The sequence below is a fragment of the Pinus tabuliformis genome, chromosome 3_2 (genome assembly GCF_031772625.1).
Source record: "Pinus tabuliformis cultivar Carrire ecotype Pingquan chromosome 3_2, CPIR1, whole genome shotgun sequence".
Taxonomy (NCBI): Eukaryota; Viridiplantae; Streptophyta; class Pinopsida; order Pinales; family Pinaceae; genus Pinus; species Pinus tabuliformis.
Window position 1 is genome coordinate 953983397 of NC_142302.1, and position 15803 is coordinate 953999199.

General features: G+C 32.2%; 1 protein-coding gene across 1 annotated transcript in view; it reads left to right on the forward strand.

The window, feature by feature from the left end:
- Window positions 1-15803, forward strand: part of LOC149183810 (protein TIFY 6A-like) — a 121421-nt gene that overhangs the window by 44594 nt on the left and 61024 nt on the right. The gene's annotated exons all lie outside the window — the stretch shown is intronic.

A 15803-nucleotide genomic window follows, 5' to 3' on the forward strand; every position in this document is an offset into this window, starting at 1 on the left:
TTCTGGCTTATTAAGCAATCTAAATGTTTTCCTTTTGAAATTAAATATAAAATTAATCTTTGTATGCTTTATAGTTAATTTATCCTCACTCTTATTCATCTCATCCATATCACAAATATTTTGTAGGGACCAGGAGTTTTCCTACCTCGCCCTATTTGAGCTACTCTATTTTTTTATGATTTATTACTGAACATTCTTATGACTCCATGCCCAATGGAATTTTCCTTCCTCCTGCAACTACAAAATTAAAAAACCTATATTTGATCTTCATATCTAGCCTAAAACCTAAGACACTAATTGAAAATTCATACAGAGGGAGCTCTCTCTGAAGCTGGAAGGGCTAGATCCCAACTTTAAAGTGATTTGTGGTTACCTTTGTAGTTTCCTCTTCAGCCTAAGAAAACTACAAAGTGCTAACACAACTCATTTCATCATTATTATGTCTTTGATGACTGTCATTCATGTTATCATTTTCCCACCAGTATATCTAATGGCAATTGTTTTACATCCTTCAATATTCATTGTTCAACATCTCACTATTCAGCTTTTTTTCGAGCGGTTGAGGCACTTCAGTCTCTGTTGATGGTTATGTCAGGTTTCATTGTCTTGCCATGACTACTAAATATGATCATATATATTTTCCCTCACAAGATTCTCGTTATAATCCCGTGCCTCTAATTGAAAAAACATCTTTTCAAAGATATCGGGGTTTTCAAGAGGATCATCATGAATTTTATGATCCAACCACTGAATGGTTGGAGCAATCTTACTCGGAAAGCTCCATTGCAATAAACAAGTTTTGGCCTTTTTCTTGTGCTTGCCAAGCAGGATGACACAAAAGAAGGTGCATTCACAAGAATTATTCAAGGTTTGTCTAATTATGCTTTTGGTTGTAGAGGTAAGAATGTGAATTGGATCAAAACAGTGGTTGTGACACATATTTCTACCCACAGGCAAGACCTTCAAATTTTTATGCAATTTATTCAAGTTTTTATCTTTTATGTTGCACATTACTTCATATATGTTTTAATTGTTCGTATCTTTGTGAATGTAGGTTGGCAACGATTACAGTGGCTACATTGGAAATTCCATTATACATGACCCCAACCTTCCAGTTGTTGGGTTAGGAGTAGGACTAACTACATCTTAGTTTTTCTTTTCTTGCACCCATCCCATGTTGTTCTCTTTAGTCTGTCTTATATTTTCTTACATTATGCTTTGGTTTAGCTTCTTTTTCTTGTCTTCTGGTTTTGTTTCCTTATTGTGTGTTTATCTGAATTGGATCATTATATTGTTTGTCATCCATCTCGATGCATTTGGAGTGGAAAAAGTGGAGGAATCAGCTCATGGGACTGCTTTTACCGGCGGGACCCAGTTTGGCAAAACAGGTCTGAAACCTTCCAAGAGCATTTTGAGGCATCAAACGACATTTTTTGGGGGTAAAACTTCACTACTAAAAAATAACACATTTTCATGATATTCTACACACAGGAAATCTTTCCAACAGCACAAGAATCGCATCAATCGGAGTCTGTATGCAAAATTTATGGCACTCATAAGTTGACCTTCCTGTTTTCGCACCTATAGTTTGGGAGGATGTTGCGTCAACCCCCATTATTCAAAGGGGCTAGCCACATGTTTTGATATAAAAGACTCTAGAAGAGTCTATTTTGTAACTCTAGTTAAGAGTTGATGTAGTCAAACTTAACCACTAGTAGGCTATCGGGTTGTGTTATAACCGGGCCACTAGGAGGAAGAAGCATTCCATTCTTTCGAGAGAATTTTGTTCCATAGTTGAATAAAGATAGCCAAGAGAGATAGGAGGTAGAGCAAGCAAAGAGGATATGTGCACTGTAGTAGCCCACGGGCCACAGACATTACTTCTTTGTATCTGAAGCCATATTTCCAAACAGAGAAAGAGAGCGAAGCTGCCTCACCTTCCAACTGGGTTTTCTCCCGAAAGGGTTTCCCAAAGAGCATATCTTGTGTATTATGTGTGTGAGCTTATTATTTTGTTCTCTACTTTTCTGCTTGATTTACTTTTACATGCATGCACTAATTACAATTAATTTTACAAATCTAGAAATTAAATAAAATTGTAATAGTGTAGAATCTCATATTTTTAATATAATATTATCATATCTATTGTGACGAGTTGTCCAGTAGAATATCCATGACAATCTATGGATCATGTTTTGTCTTTCCTTTCATTTTGTTTCTTTTGTTTTTCTTTCTTGTTGTTTGTCTCTTTTTTTCTCATCATGTGAATAAGTGTTGTGTCTGGCCTTGTTTTGGCTTCTTAGTATGTGTGTGGTTGAACTCGAAAGAGTCTTGTGACACTTCAACATGTGGATAACCTCCAGCCCATCTTCCTTATGTCGGTTACATCTTTTGGTCGATGAAGTTCTAACAGAAAATATGATCCGTCCGTAAGGAGATTTTTGGTCTAACCTTGAACCTATGTCTACTAGGAAAACTTATGCCTATTGCCGATTTTGTGTTTCATTGCTTTCATGCTTATCCAATAAATAGAAGAGGAGAAGGGGAAAAATCTAAATGAATAAACCTAAATCATAGGTCTCTATATGCTTCTCCGAAGGAACAACTTCTTCTTCTCTCAATAAGTCGGGATCCCTCTTCCACCCAAAATTTAATAAGTGTCAATGCACAACCCTCTTTAAAATAAATAAATAAATTGTGAAAGAAGAGCAAGGATTCCTGTGCAGAGAGGTTAACCAAGAAACTTCGTTGTGGTACTGTTCAGGCTCACTGGCAGTGGAGAAATGTTTATGTCCCTGTGTGACTTTGTCGGGGTACTGTCCAGGCCTGCTGGTAGTGGAGCAACACCAAAGATGAAAAATTATACTCTGAAAATATTAAGCTCGCGAGCTACACAACCTTTCCCAACTTAAAACATTGTGATATCATTGAATCTTATGTTGTGTTAAACCGAGAAGGCATAAAGGGGACCGTGTCTATTCATGGGGTAAGTGGGGAGACCAAAGTAATATGCACTATCAATCAATACTCCCTGAAGAACCAAGTCCCTGCATAGAGAAGTTAACAACGAAAGAGAAGCTGAAATTCTACGAGTGTGTCACCAAGTGTTGTAGTTGCTACAACACTCTCAAAAATTTTGGCTTGCACTCAGTTTTGGAGCCTTCCTTATTCTTGCACATTGTTTTTGCAAATACTGAAACTCATTTCATGTACTTTCTTGAAGTATTTTGCTCCCCTTTGCAAGTTGAGTAAACTATCATCTTTTCATATGATTGGTTGTCGCATAATGTGTAGAAGCCTATTCTGGTGGTTTCAAGGGTCTATCTTTGTGAATATAAGTTTTTCTAACCATGTGAAAATTTGTTGCACTCATTTGAAAAGTTTTAAGCATTGTCACACAAGTGTCATCATGATCATCGCAAAGCATATCTTAAGTGTCACATTTATCATAACTAGTCATAAGGTTGTCACACTAAGGGAAATGAATTGCTCATGTGTCATGGGTGATCTATTTTGTTGTATCGTCAAGTGTTCTAAGTGTGAGATCACATTCAAAGTCTTATCACTATTCACATAAGTCTCACCGGTATCACACTTATCCATTTCTAAGAAGGCTTCCTGACCAAGAAACTTGGATTCAATCGCCTCCCTGAATTACACACTGCGCAGTTTCAGTCCTCTAGTTGTGACCTTGCCCCTTGGTATTGTGCAATGCACAATTCCTACTCCTAGGACTTCTACGCTGCGCAATTTATGTTCTCAAGCTCCACCCTTGACCTCTAAAATTACGCAATCCTTTCTCTCATCCTAACCCTAACTACGCACGGCATAATCTCAAGCCTCAAGCTCATTCCCTAAGCCTCTGAACTTCATAGTTGTGTAATTCCCCAACCTCCCTTATCTCCTAGAACAGTGAAGTATGTCCTCTTAGTGTCCACCCCCTAATCATGTCTAACTGGCTCCCTAAATTGCATAGTTTTCTCCCTTAGTCCAGCCTAAATTGTGCATTGTGTAGTCTCAAGGCTGAAACCTCAGCCCTAAGCTCTTGAACTATGCAATTGTGCAATCACTTGGGCTCATTTGTCCTCCAGAACTACACAATAGGTTGAAACCGTGCCTATTATGTTAGCCTATCACCCTAAACTTTCATACTACGTAGTTTTCTTTCTCATCCCAACCTGAACTGCACACTGCGTAGTATCAAGGCTCAAGCTAACCCCTGACTGCCTAAAATGTGTAATTGTGTAGTCACTGAGCCCTTTCCCCATCTTTCCATTTTGTTCTAGCTTACTCAATGGATCAAAATGCACCATCTTAGACTATGGGGTTTTCAGACTGATGTCCTCTCATCATGAGTGAATTGTAGATATAGGTACCTTACCATGCTATGGTGAGATGATGAAGAAAGAGATGAAGGAGAGAAACATTTTGAAAGACACTCTTGTAGCTGAACATGTAATTTGATCTATCATAAGAAAGAAAAGGGACATCAGTTTGCGAACACAACTCAAGACTTAAGATCATTGAAGATTCCTTATCACTAAGTCATACAGAGGTGAAAAGAAGAGTATTCTCAAGTAGACACTCAACACATATTAGCAGTAGTGGCTTGACACTGCCACATCATCTAGCAGTCCATATCAGTAGTGCCATGTCATGTCATGTCATGGCATGAGTTGTCATATGCCACATCGTCATTGTGGATCATGTAGATGGTATTCAAAATGTATTGTAAAGTGGAAGTCCAAAGGACACACATGGAATGTAAAGAGTCATGTGAAGTCAAACATTCATGAGGGTATTCAAAGATTTACAAGGAAGGGGAAGCATCACCCCTTGGTTATATATACTCCCTCATTGTATGAGTAAAGAAATTTTTCACTTTGGCTCCTCCCACAAGGCATTAGAGAGACATATTAATTCTTTTGAGGAGCAAGCAGTGGCTCCAACGCTCCAATATTGGAGCTAGTGATGTTCATTGTATACATGTGTCTTGGAAATTTTACTTAATAACAAAAACCTTCAAGGCCAACACGTTCTTGATGGATGAATTATGGATATTTGTAAGACTATTATGTGAATGTTCTATGCTAAAGTAGTTGAACTATTTCGGTTATTTTGGTACTTATCATATTAAGAATGTGTTGTAATTGTTATTATCATTGTTGTGTCCTCGTGGACTATTCTTCTTGATATTAGACATATCTTCCTCGTTAGATTTGTTTCAATGACCGTCACATCTCTGTGGACTATTTCGCTTGATGTTGCATGGACCCTTCTTGTTCATGTGTGTATATACTAGGTTGGTACTACTACCTCTCTCTTAGAGGATCACTTTTGCTCCCCTCCATAGTGAAAGAAATTTGACACACATATGGTCGAACACTCACCAAGCACACCCCCTTTTATTTTTGAAGGCGCATGTGCACTCCTCTCTCTTGCTAATATTCAAGGCATATCTCTAAGATAACTAGCAGCCAGGTCGATATTCTGGATGGGGTTCCTACTCCAAATGGTGTGAGGGCTAATTGGGATTTCACATCGGGGAGACCCCTTGGTTGACAAATTTCTAGCACCATCAATAGATATACATTAATGTATATAGTATAAATATATTATATTATATACTTATTATTAACACTATGTATGATATATATTTATTTTACATTTTATCAATTGTGCAATGTTAATGACTAACATATATCAAATGGTATGAATGTATTGTGTTATCATATTGTCAATACCTAATTTAGGATTGATAAATGTTCATAAGAACTTGCTCTTTTCAGAAGATTTAAATTTGTTTCTCCTTTTACTTTTACTTTTAGGATAGACTATTAAATCCTTATTTACATATTCTACCAGCCTATATCCTCTGCTCTACTAAGTGCCCAGAGGGATCAAATCTCTTTTGCATCTCAAGAGATTTGATCCCTCTGGACACTTGTAGAGCCATAGTTAAAATAGGTCTAGGTTGGTTTAATTATTAAATATAATTATTAATTTTATGTTTATTTTTTTATTTTTTTTTATGTAATTTGACCAAGTCAAAATGTTAAACAAGACATTACATTACATCTCTACCATACATGGCTAGAGAGAGCCTCTGTCAAATGAGTAAATGATGTTTTTCTTATTTTAATTACCTTCTAACAAAAACGCTCGTTACTTGTATACTTCGACATATTAAGTTTAATTATTTATTATGTATTTTATAACTTCTCCAATAGGGACTAAACTACCATGCAACACTTATTAGTTTAGCATTGACCAATGCAAGTTATAATGTTTAACTTCGAAAAACAAATATTTATTTTTCAATAATATTAAAAAGTATTTTTCAAACATTTGATTGGACCATAATTTTGAAGGTCTTATTGCAAATTTGATCCATGTGGATAACTTCGTCAATTTTTTTTGTCATAAATTCTGGATGTAGTTACAATATTTATGCCATGGCTTTTCAATATTTGTGCAATGATTTTTCATTGTTCAGCTTCATACAAAAACAATCTAAAATTAAGATACTTGAAAATAGCTCATATAGCTCATACTCATGTAAATAGCCTATTTACCATCATTTACTCCCTTTTGTAACTTATTTTTACCCTTACAATAGTTTGTAAATTTCCTTTTATTTTCAAAAATATAAAAACACAAAAAGAGAAAAATAAAAAAAAATAGAAAAAAAAAAGAAGAATAAAAAAAAATAAATCAAAATAAAGAAATGAAAAATAAAAATAGGGGAAATAAAGAAAAGAAAAGGAAAAATATTTTACGCCTAGAATAAAGGAGAATTTTGAAATGTAACTCTTATATTTTTATTTTATTTAGAAATTTAAATAATTATTTTATTGTAATAAATTTGATGTGATTATCACCCGCCAAACATTAATTTTATTATAGCTTTTAACGGCTACAATCAAGCGCGTCGAGATCAACAACATCTAATGCATTAAGGGACCCCCCGCATTTCTGAAAGTTAATGGGGGGTGTCCACAAGGTGGTTTCACTCAACTCCATTTTTTCTATGTGTCCATTATTTGTGTATCGTGGTACCCCCTCGCTTGAAACCACAAACCGTCACCACCTCCTCCCCCCCGCAAACCACTTATCTCATTCCACCGACACTCTGCCACTATTCCCATCATTTTCATCTTTCGCCAACCTTCTGCTACATTTATCCATGACTATTTCTCCCACTAAATTTAGCAAGCGACCATTATATCATTTATTTCTCCCACAAACATTCAAATACATTAAATCTCCCACGCCATTAACATTTAATCCAACAAAAAACCATTATGATTTCTTTGATAAAAGTTGTTATACCCACGAAACCAAATTATTTTTCCATTCTACTTGTAATCAGATCTTCTAGAACGAAACCATAAGTGAATAGCAGTTTCCAATCATCGTTACTTCCGAGTATTTTTTTCAATTTTTCTTAGTAATTTTATTTTTCCCAAATGGCTAGCCATAAAGGAAAATCTAAAGTATCTAATGAAAATCTTCTGCTACCCCCTGCAATCAATTTAGATGAATTTCCCCTTATTGACACCCATTTCAAAATTATTGAAACCAATTGTGAATTCGACTTGTACGAGCTTCACAATTGGGCATTTCAGAAATATGAATATGCCAGTGACAAATTTTCTTTCTGGGAATCCTTACTTCCTCAATTTTATTTCCTTCAGACAAACCATTTTCCAGAATTTGTCACTTAGTGTGGAGCCTGATACCTTCCTAGTCAGAGAGTTGTAATTGCTCAAAATAATGACATTCTTTTCTACATAACCTCTGAGTCAATTTGTTAGGACTTACAGTTAAACCCTCAGAACTCCATTCACCATTTTTCCACTGATTCCCTTATGGAGATTTATCAGAAACATTCTTTTTTCAGAAAGAACGCATATCTTAGAGTATTTTCTACCAGAAAATTCTAAATTACCTAGGACAAATCCACCTTATCCCTCTGCAATGTTCCCTGAGATGTCTAGGCATGTTATTTCCTTAGTTTCTTGTCTGTTAGGATATCCCAATGATCAGTGGGTAGATGAATTCATTTTGGGGTTTTTATCAGTGTTTTCTTATGGTAAAAACCTTCAATCATGTTCAATTACAGTTAATTTCTATCAGATGAAATTCATGATCAGTTCCTAAAGTTCAGTGTTGAAGGGTCATTCAAGTACCAACTAATTTTGGTTTACTTATTTTTATATCATCAGACAAAAAGGTTCAGATTTCCTCTACAGAAGTTGGATGTTGAAGGCAAACCATAGTCGGTGATTCATTAGACCTCATTAGTGAGGAAAACTTCTGAAGGTTTCTCTTTCAGTGACTATGTCAATCAATTTTTATATATGGAAATATGTTTGTTAAGTAGTGATGTAGTTCCCATATTTTCCACAAATATCAAAAGTTTTCTACATGTTAGTGAGCATTCTAAAGTTGGAGACTGGTATTTATACCAAAATTTTACAAAGATTAGAATCTATGGTTTCAAGCTTCCACCTTACAAACTACCAGTGTTCCTCCCTAAGAGGAATTTTGCGCTAGAATATATCAGACAGATGATGAACATGGAAGATGTTCATTTTTTTCCAAGAAACAAAAAGCTCAATTTAAACTAAAGGCACAAGTTGGCCCATTCATAGTCAACACTAGAGCTGCAGAAAAAGAAGTCAATTATTTATTAAGATAGATGAGGCTTAGATTGAGTTCAAGTTGGTCATATGATCTATTAGGAGTAATATCATCAATGAGAATTGCGTAGAAGTCTGCACCATATGTACACATTGCAAAACCTGAGATTAAATAGTATGCCAACAAAGAAGAATGGGAAGAGAACACACTACGGGAAGTTGAGGAGCTAGTTTCCAGTCAGACAACATTAGAAATTCCAAGGATGATAGAAAAATAATTGAAAAGGCAAAGGGAAAGTTTATCCCTAGTAGGATCAGAGTTACATAAGGCAACATTCAAAGTATTCAAGAGAAGACCATAAATGTTGAAGAAGAGTCCTTAGAAGTTCAAGCTTCTTAAGAACCTACCACAAACACACTTTCAGGAGAATCTGCATTTTCGTTACAACAAATTGAATAAAACACCATAGATTCTCCTTCTTCAAGGTAGCAAAGTATTTTTGAAAAATTCTTAGAGATGAAGAAGAAAAACGAGGCACTAAAAAATTTGACATATGCAGAGTTCTAAAAATAGTCTTCCACAACTCGAATTAAGTTGCTTTCTACCTTAGATAGTGAAAGACAACCGTTCCAATTAGCATTTTTGGAACCAAAGGTCCATGTGCCTAAGAGTGTTGAAGATTACAAAGCCTTTGTATTTTCATTTGATGCTAAACATATGCATCTGATAGATCAAAACGATATTCACAAGCAAGCAAGAGAATTGATCTACGCATCCTTGACAAGTTTGGCCATTCCAAGCTAAAAGCATCCCTGAACAATATTCACTCTCAGTTGAAGCTAGAAAATATGTTTTCTCTAGTTAAGGATACCAAAATTAAGGGGTTGGAAGATCTGGTTATAGAATTACGATTGAATCCTAAAGTTGTAAAGACAGCTGAGGAAATAATTAAAAACAAAAATGCAGACATTCAGGCACTAAGGAAACAACTGAGATTACGAAAAACTAAACATACCTAAGCACAAGAAGTAGGTTAGCTGGAGAACAAAAAATAAAACATGTTTTGAATGATTATGGAACAAAATGTGAAAATTCAGAAAATGGAGGCAGAGATGGTAAAATTAATCAAGGAAAGAGAACTTGAAATCAGCACTAGAGCAGGGACATCTATAGTAACAGTGTCAATAGCAAAAACAGACTCTACTAGTTAGAATTTAGTAGAGAAATTATCAAAAGCTATGGGATACTTGTCATTAGAAGATATGGAGATTGAGAAGCTCAGAGTTTAGTTGGAGAAGACACAAGGTAACAAAAGAAAAGTTGATAATGCATATCTTGCCGAAGTACATTTAGATTAACAAAGAAACTTGGAAAATGTGAAAATGAATCATTGATTGCACAAACATTATCTGAAGCAAAATAAAAAAATATGGATTGATATAAATTCAACCATAACTGAACTTTATACATCTATTAAAATCATTTTTGAATAGGAGGCACTGATGACAAGGTCAAAGGCAACCATTACAGAAATCAAAGAAGACTTATATCACAAGCCACGAGAAGTAGCCAGAATAATCAAAGTGTTGAACTCTAAAACAAAAGAAGAACTAGAGGAATTTGGAATTGAAGACAAGATTGGTGCAGTCTTAGAAGTAAGAAGAGTTTTGACAAAAAGAAACTTAATGTTACAGTTAGAAAATAAATGTCAAAACTTATAAGTACAGGTTAAAAAAAATTATACAAAGTTTAATGTTTTACGCCAGAAAGGACTTCCATCTTTACAAAATTCTAGTGACCAATTGATTCCACTAGAAAATTACCAGCACAAATCGCATGAGATAGCAGCACATAGAAAAAATTTTGCTAAATTCAAAGGGATAATCAGTGGTAAAGCATTCCTTGAAGGCCTAGGATATGACCTTTTATCCAACATGAATTTCAACATTTGTTCATTACTAGGCCAACCTTTGAGAAGCATACATAATTCGATGAGGAATATAGAAAAGTAACAAAAGTTTCTATTCTAGATGATAAAATATGGGATAAATTACTTGAACTCGTTGGGTAAAACAGAATGTAAAAATTCAACGACCAGTTGCAAGGGAAGAAGGAGCAGAAAGGAGGATAACAATAGCATAAAGTATAAAATTCAGTTTGAAGTAGCTGGCATCAAACAATACCCTTGAGTTATGTGTTGATTACTCAAACCAGTCCAGAAAATCTATTTTTATGTTCTATTTTTGAAATATCCAAATCAGTTTTGGATAATATTCCATTTTGTAATAAATTTTGTTAGATCTAGATAGTTGAATTACACTCTATAAGTATTTTGTAACTCAAAGAAGGAAGGGTTGAACCCTTGTGATGATCTAGTGACACCTTTGTGATACTCTAAAATATTTATGAAGACAATCAAAGGATTTCGGCTTCATGCTTAACAACTTTTGTGTTCATGTGATTTTTTATTGTTTAGTCATTTATGTTTTTCATAATTTATTTATGAATATGTTCAATGTAACATAGGAGTTAGGGTAAGGCTAGATTGAGTGTCAATCTCCCTCACATCCCGATGCAAATTTATAATCATTACGAATATTAATTAACTAAATAATTTGTTTAAGTTAGTCCCTCTACCTCTTTTAATTGTTGCTTTATGTCATCTCTTGAACATATATTGTTTGGTTGTAGAATTCTTTTGCACACATAAACTGTATTTGATTAATTAAATATTCAATATGGATGTTTGATTATCACATATCTTCTTATTTTCCTCTTTCAAAATCAATTTAAAGATTTATTATATTATGAATGAAAATCAGCACTTTGAACTTCTCATAAATATTTAGATTTTACAAGTGTTAAAGGTTTAATACATTGGTCATCCAATTCAATTAAATCCTTACTTACATGCTTTGGCACAATTCCCTAGCCTAGAACTATCTACAAAGATACAACACTGCCCACCATAATTTAAGCAACTATTTGCATAAAAAAATGAATAGGAACAAGATGTAAATAAATATATCTAACATTATTTTTGTTTTCTAAAATGTTTTAATGACGTGTAAGATTAAAAGTGTAAATATGCAAACATACTAGTGGTTACTATAATTTTTTATTTTATTTTATTTGATATATTGTTTTTAAGAATATAAAATATAATAATATTTTTGTTCAGTGATTTAAAACAATATCAATCAATATTTATGTTTTCTACAATGCTTTAATAACATGTAAGAGTAAAAGTGTAAATATGCAAACATACTAGTGGTTACTCCAATTTTGTTTATTTTATAAAATGCTTTTGAGGATATAGAATATAGTAATGTTTTGTTCATTTATTTAAAACAACATGACAAAAAAAGAAGCTTTCCCGAAACAAATAAATTCAACACGGCTAGTTGAGGAAATTACGTCCAATAATCATTGCCTTACAATTTTAAAATCTAAATGTTTGCCTTAAATGTTTGGATGCATATTTTTCTTTTGGTTTTGTCCCTCTATTTCCAATTGTTAAATTGCAGTTAATACCATTATCACTGCAAAAAAATTGATTCTTCATTCATAGTAAGTATTGAGATGGGTATGCTATTATGGGTTTTTGAGTTTTCTTCTGAAAAAAATAAATAAATTATTATTTAAACATCTTGGGTTTTTTCATTCATCATGACATATATGTACATAGTGTCTTATAGTGTTTCTTGTGCTATTATTTTCAGCAGAAAGAAAATCACATGTTCTCCCAATTTGATTATTGATCCAACTTTTCATATTTGGTGAGCTTGACAAGACATTTAGTGAATGATACCGAAACTTACCATGCAGGGTACTCAATCTCTTATATTCCAATATATAATCGATGTCCTTAGATGCTTCTAATTTTCTTAAATAGTTGCTAAATATTATTAATGCATATAGAGAGTGGTGAAGGTGAGATGGCTTCTTCCATATAGTGTTGGGAAGAAGCTCTCAAACATGTTTATATTCTCATGGAAAATACCCTCACAGATTTCAAGGGTGCAAAAGATGTGTTGGACAAATGCAACTCTTTTCTAAGCAAGGAAACAATTTCACACTTGCACATGATATGGAAATTAAAGAGCACGTCAAAGAGATCCTATTTGAACCAATCGCCTAGAATAAATTATTCAAATAAATAAAGTTCACACTCATGGTGTTGCATTAACCATGTAGTAACACACCTTGTTATGCAGTGCTATAATGAGTTTTTTCTTTTGAACTTAGCACAGGCGTATCAAATCGTTTTCCAAAGGGTATTAAATCAAGTTCGTTTTTAAATAAAAAATAGTTTCTCAACTATTTTAAAGATAACGTTTCTTATTCAAATGTTCTCTAATTATAATAACAAATATGTAATGTGTTTGACATCTTGTACCTAATAACCTATGCTCTCTTACATAACCAACCATTCTCTACCCTTTTCTTGGTCATCACATAAATTGAAAATATAATTCTTAAACAATTACATACATAACAACTTGGTTACTTATGTGATTTCATTTATTTATTAATTTTTACTTATCTAATTACCTCTACTTATTAATTTTCTTCTTGATATCTTTTTAACCCAAAAAGACTGAAACAACCTCGTTACTTATCTCATTTCCTTTACTTATCTAGTTACCTCCATTTATTGATTTTCTTCTCAGTATATTTTTAACCTAGAAAGGCTAAAACTTTACGACTATTAGTGGTACAGATAGATTAGCTTTTTGCTTATACTAAAGCAACAACTGCATTTTTGAATAAGGCTAAGGGAAATAATTGAAGAATTAAGTTACTTACTTAAATTGTTACATATTTTATTGCTTATTCATCTAACTTATACATACATACTATGTTACTCGGCAACACTTATTATTATATAGTTTTTTACTTAGAATTACATGAGAATTTTTATTTTCTCATTCATTATATGTGTGTGCGAAAATTAAAAAATGGAAGTGAAAATGAGAGAATTTACTAAATACAAACCTTGTAAAATATTTTTATTGAATTTTTTATTAGTTGTTTTGATTTTTTTTTAAATAAATTAATAATATTTATATAATTTTTTAATATTTTAATTTTATATATATATATATATAATTCTAATGGTGTATAGTTTAAATTTTTATGTTTTAGTTTTTTTATTATATTTTTTTCTCTTTTTGTCTTAAATTTTGTAAAGATTCTTTGGAATCACAAGTTTGAGTTGTGTAGTCTATATATCTTTAGAAGATTTTCTAGAAAGTTTAATCCATTTACATATTCAAAAAACATTTTAAACCAAAAAAAAAAAAATCACACATTAAATTCAATTAAAAAAGAAAATTCACAGAAGCTAGTGAAAATGGCAATTGTTGCTCCAGAAAATGCACCCAAGGAGCTCCTTAAAGAGCCCAAAATCGATCTTTAGGAAGACGAGGATGAATTCAAGGAATTTGAAAATGAAAAGTGGGTTGATACGGAAGAGGAGAACAATGCTTTGCAGCAATGGAAAGACGATTAAGATGATAATGATGTGAATGATGACTTCTCTCATCAATTAAGAAAAAAACTAGAATACAATTCAAAAAACAATTGATGCTTAATATCTTCTAATGATTTAGGCATTTATTATGTATTCAAAAATACATATACCAATTAATTCATGTTTCTAGGCTAAAAAAAATTTATTTATATTCTTGTTTTTAACCAATGACTAATATTATTTTGTTATCTATATTAAAGTTACTCAAAATATTCTACATTCATTACATACCATAAAAAAACACCAAACCTCAAATAAAAAAATATAAAATATAAAATAATTAAATGACCGTATATTAAGGTTACTCAAAATATTCTACATTCATTACATACCATTAAAAAAAAAAAAATACTAGAAATCAAATAAAAAATAAAAAATAATTAAATGAAAAAATGATATTATAAAAATAAAAAATAAATCTATTAAATAATTGAATATCTCCTATTAGTGAAATATTTGTATATAATTATTTGATTCCATTTAGTCACCGACAATTCATTTTTTTAACCATGATAAAAATATATTAATTATATGTCCAATCAAATGTAAATGGAAATTATAGTACTACCTTATTTTCATTGACTCGAAATTATAGTACTACCTTATTTTCATTGACTCAATTTTCTCATATTTCATAATTAGCAATTTGATATTTTGATCTGCATGTTAAAAATGATCTTTAAACCTCTTTCTTAAAAATCCTTGAGAAATGTGTACTCTACCAGGGCCCCACCGAAGGGGAGATATCTATTCATAATGTCTCTGATTCAATTATAGTTTTGATACGCATTACCTTCTTTCAAAGCAAACATCATTACTTATTATTAACTTACTACATCATTACTTATTATTAACTTGTTAATATGAGTGGAGATTATTTTTGTGACATAAACCCCAAATGGTAGGTTTAGTGGTATGAGATTATTATTGTAGATTAAAGTTAAAAAATATTGTTTTTATTTATTAATTATAATTGAATGGTTCAATGGAATGTGGGAATAATAATAATATAAATTATAATTATAATTTTGATATATAAAAATGAAATTAACTTTAAAATAAATGAAAAAATAAAGTTATTTTAATTTTTTTCTAATAAAATAATTTTTTTGATAAAATTTATTATTTATTTAATTATTATTTAATGTTTTATAAAATTTATTAACTATTTAATTATTAGTTTATGGGGTGTAGAATAAACAATGATGAGGCGTATTGGTAAGTCACTCCCAGATGTGAAGATCACTGGTTCGAAACTCCATACGCAAAAATCTAGTCACATTAAGGGTGGTGTGGCCCAGGAAGGGTGCGATCGCTAGGTGATTTTGACGGCATAGATGCCCCTAGGCCATGGTTTCTCAAGCTAGCCTGAAGTCAAACTGAGACAACTTGACCCAAAAAGAAAAATATTATTTGTTTTTTAGTGTAAGTAGTGAAAACAATTATTAAGGAATATATTGTTTTGCTCTTTGTTTTATATAATTTGTGCATTTTATTTTTTGTATATATATTTATTAATTTTAATTGTAAATTGATTTTTTGTTTGCTTGGTTATGTGGGTCTTGAGATGATTCACATGCCTAACTTGTGGTTTGAGTAGTTGTGACCCAGGGGGCATCTT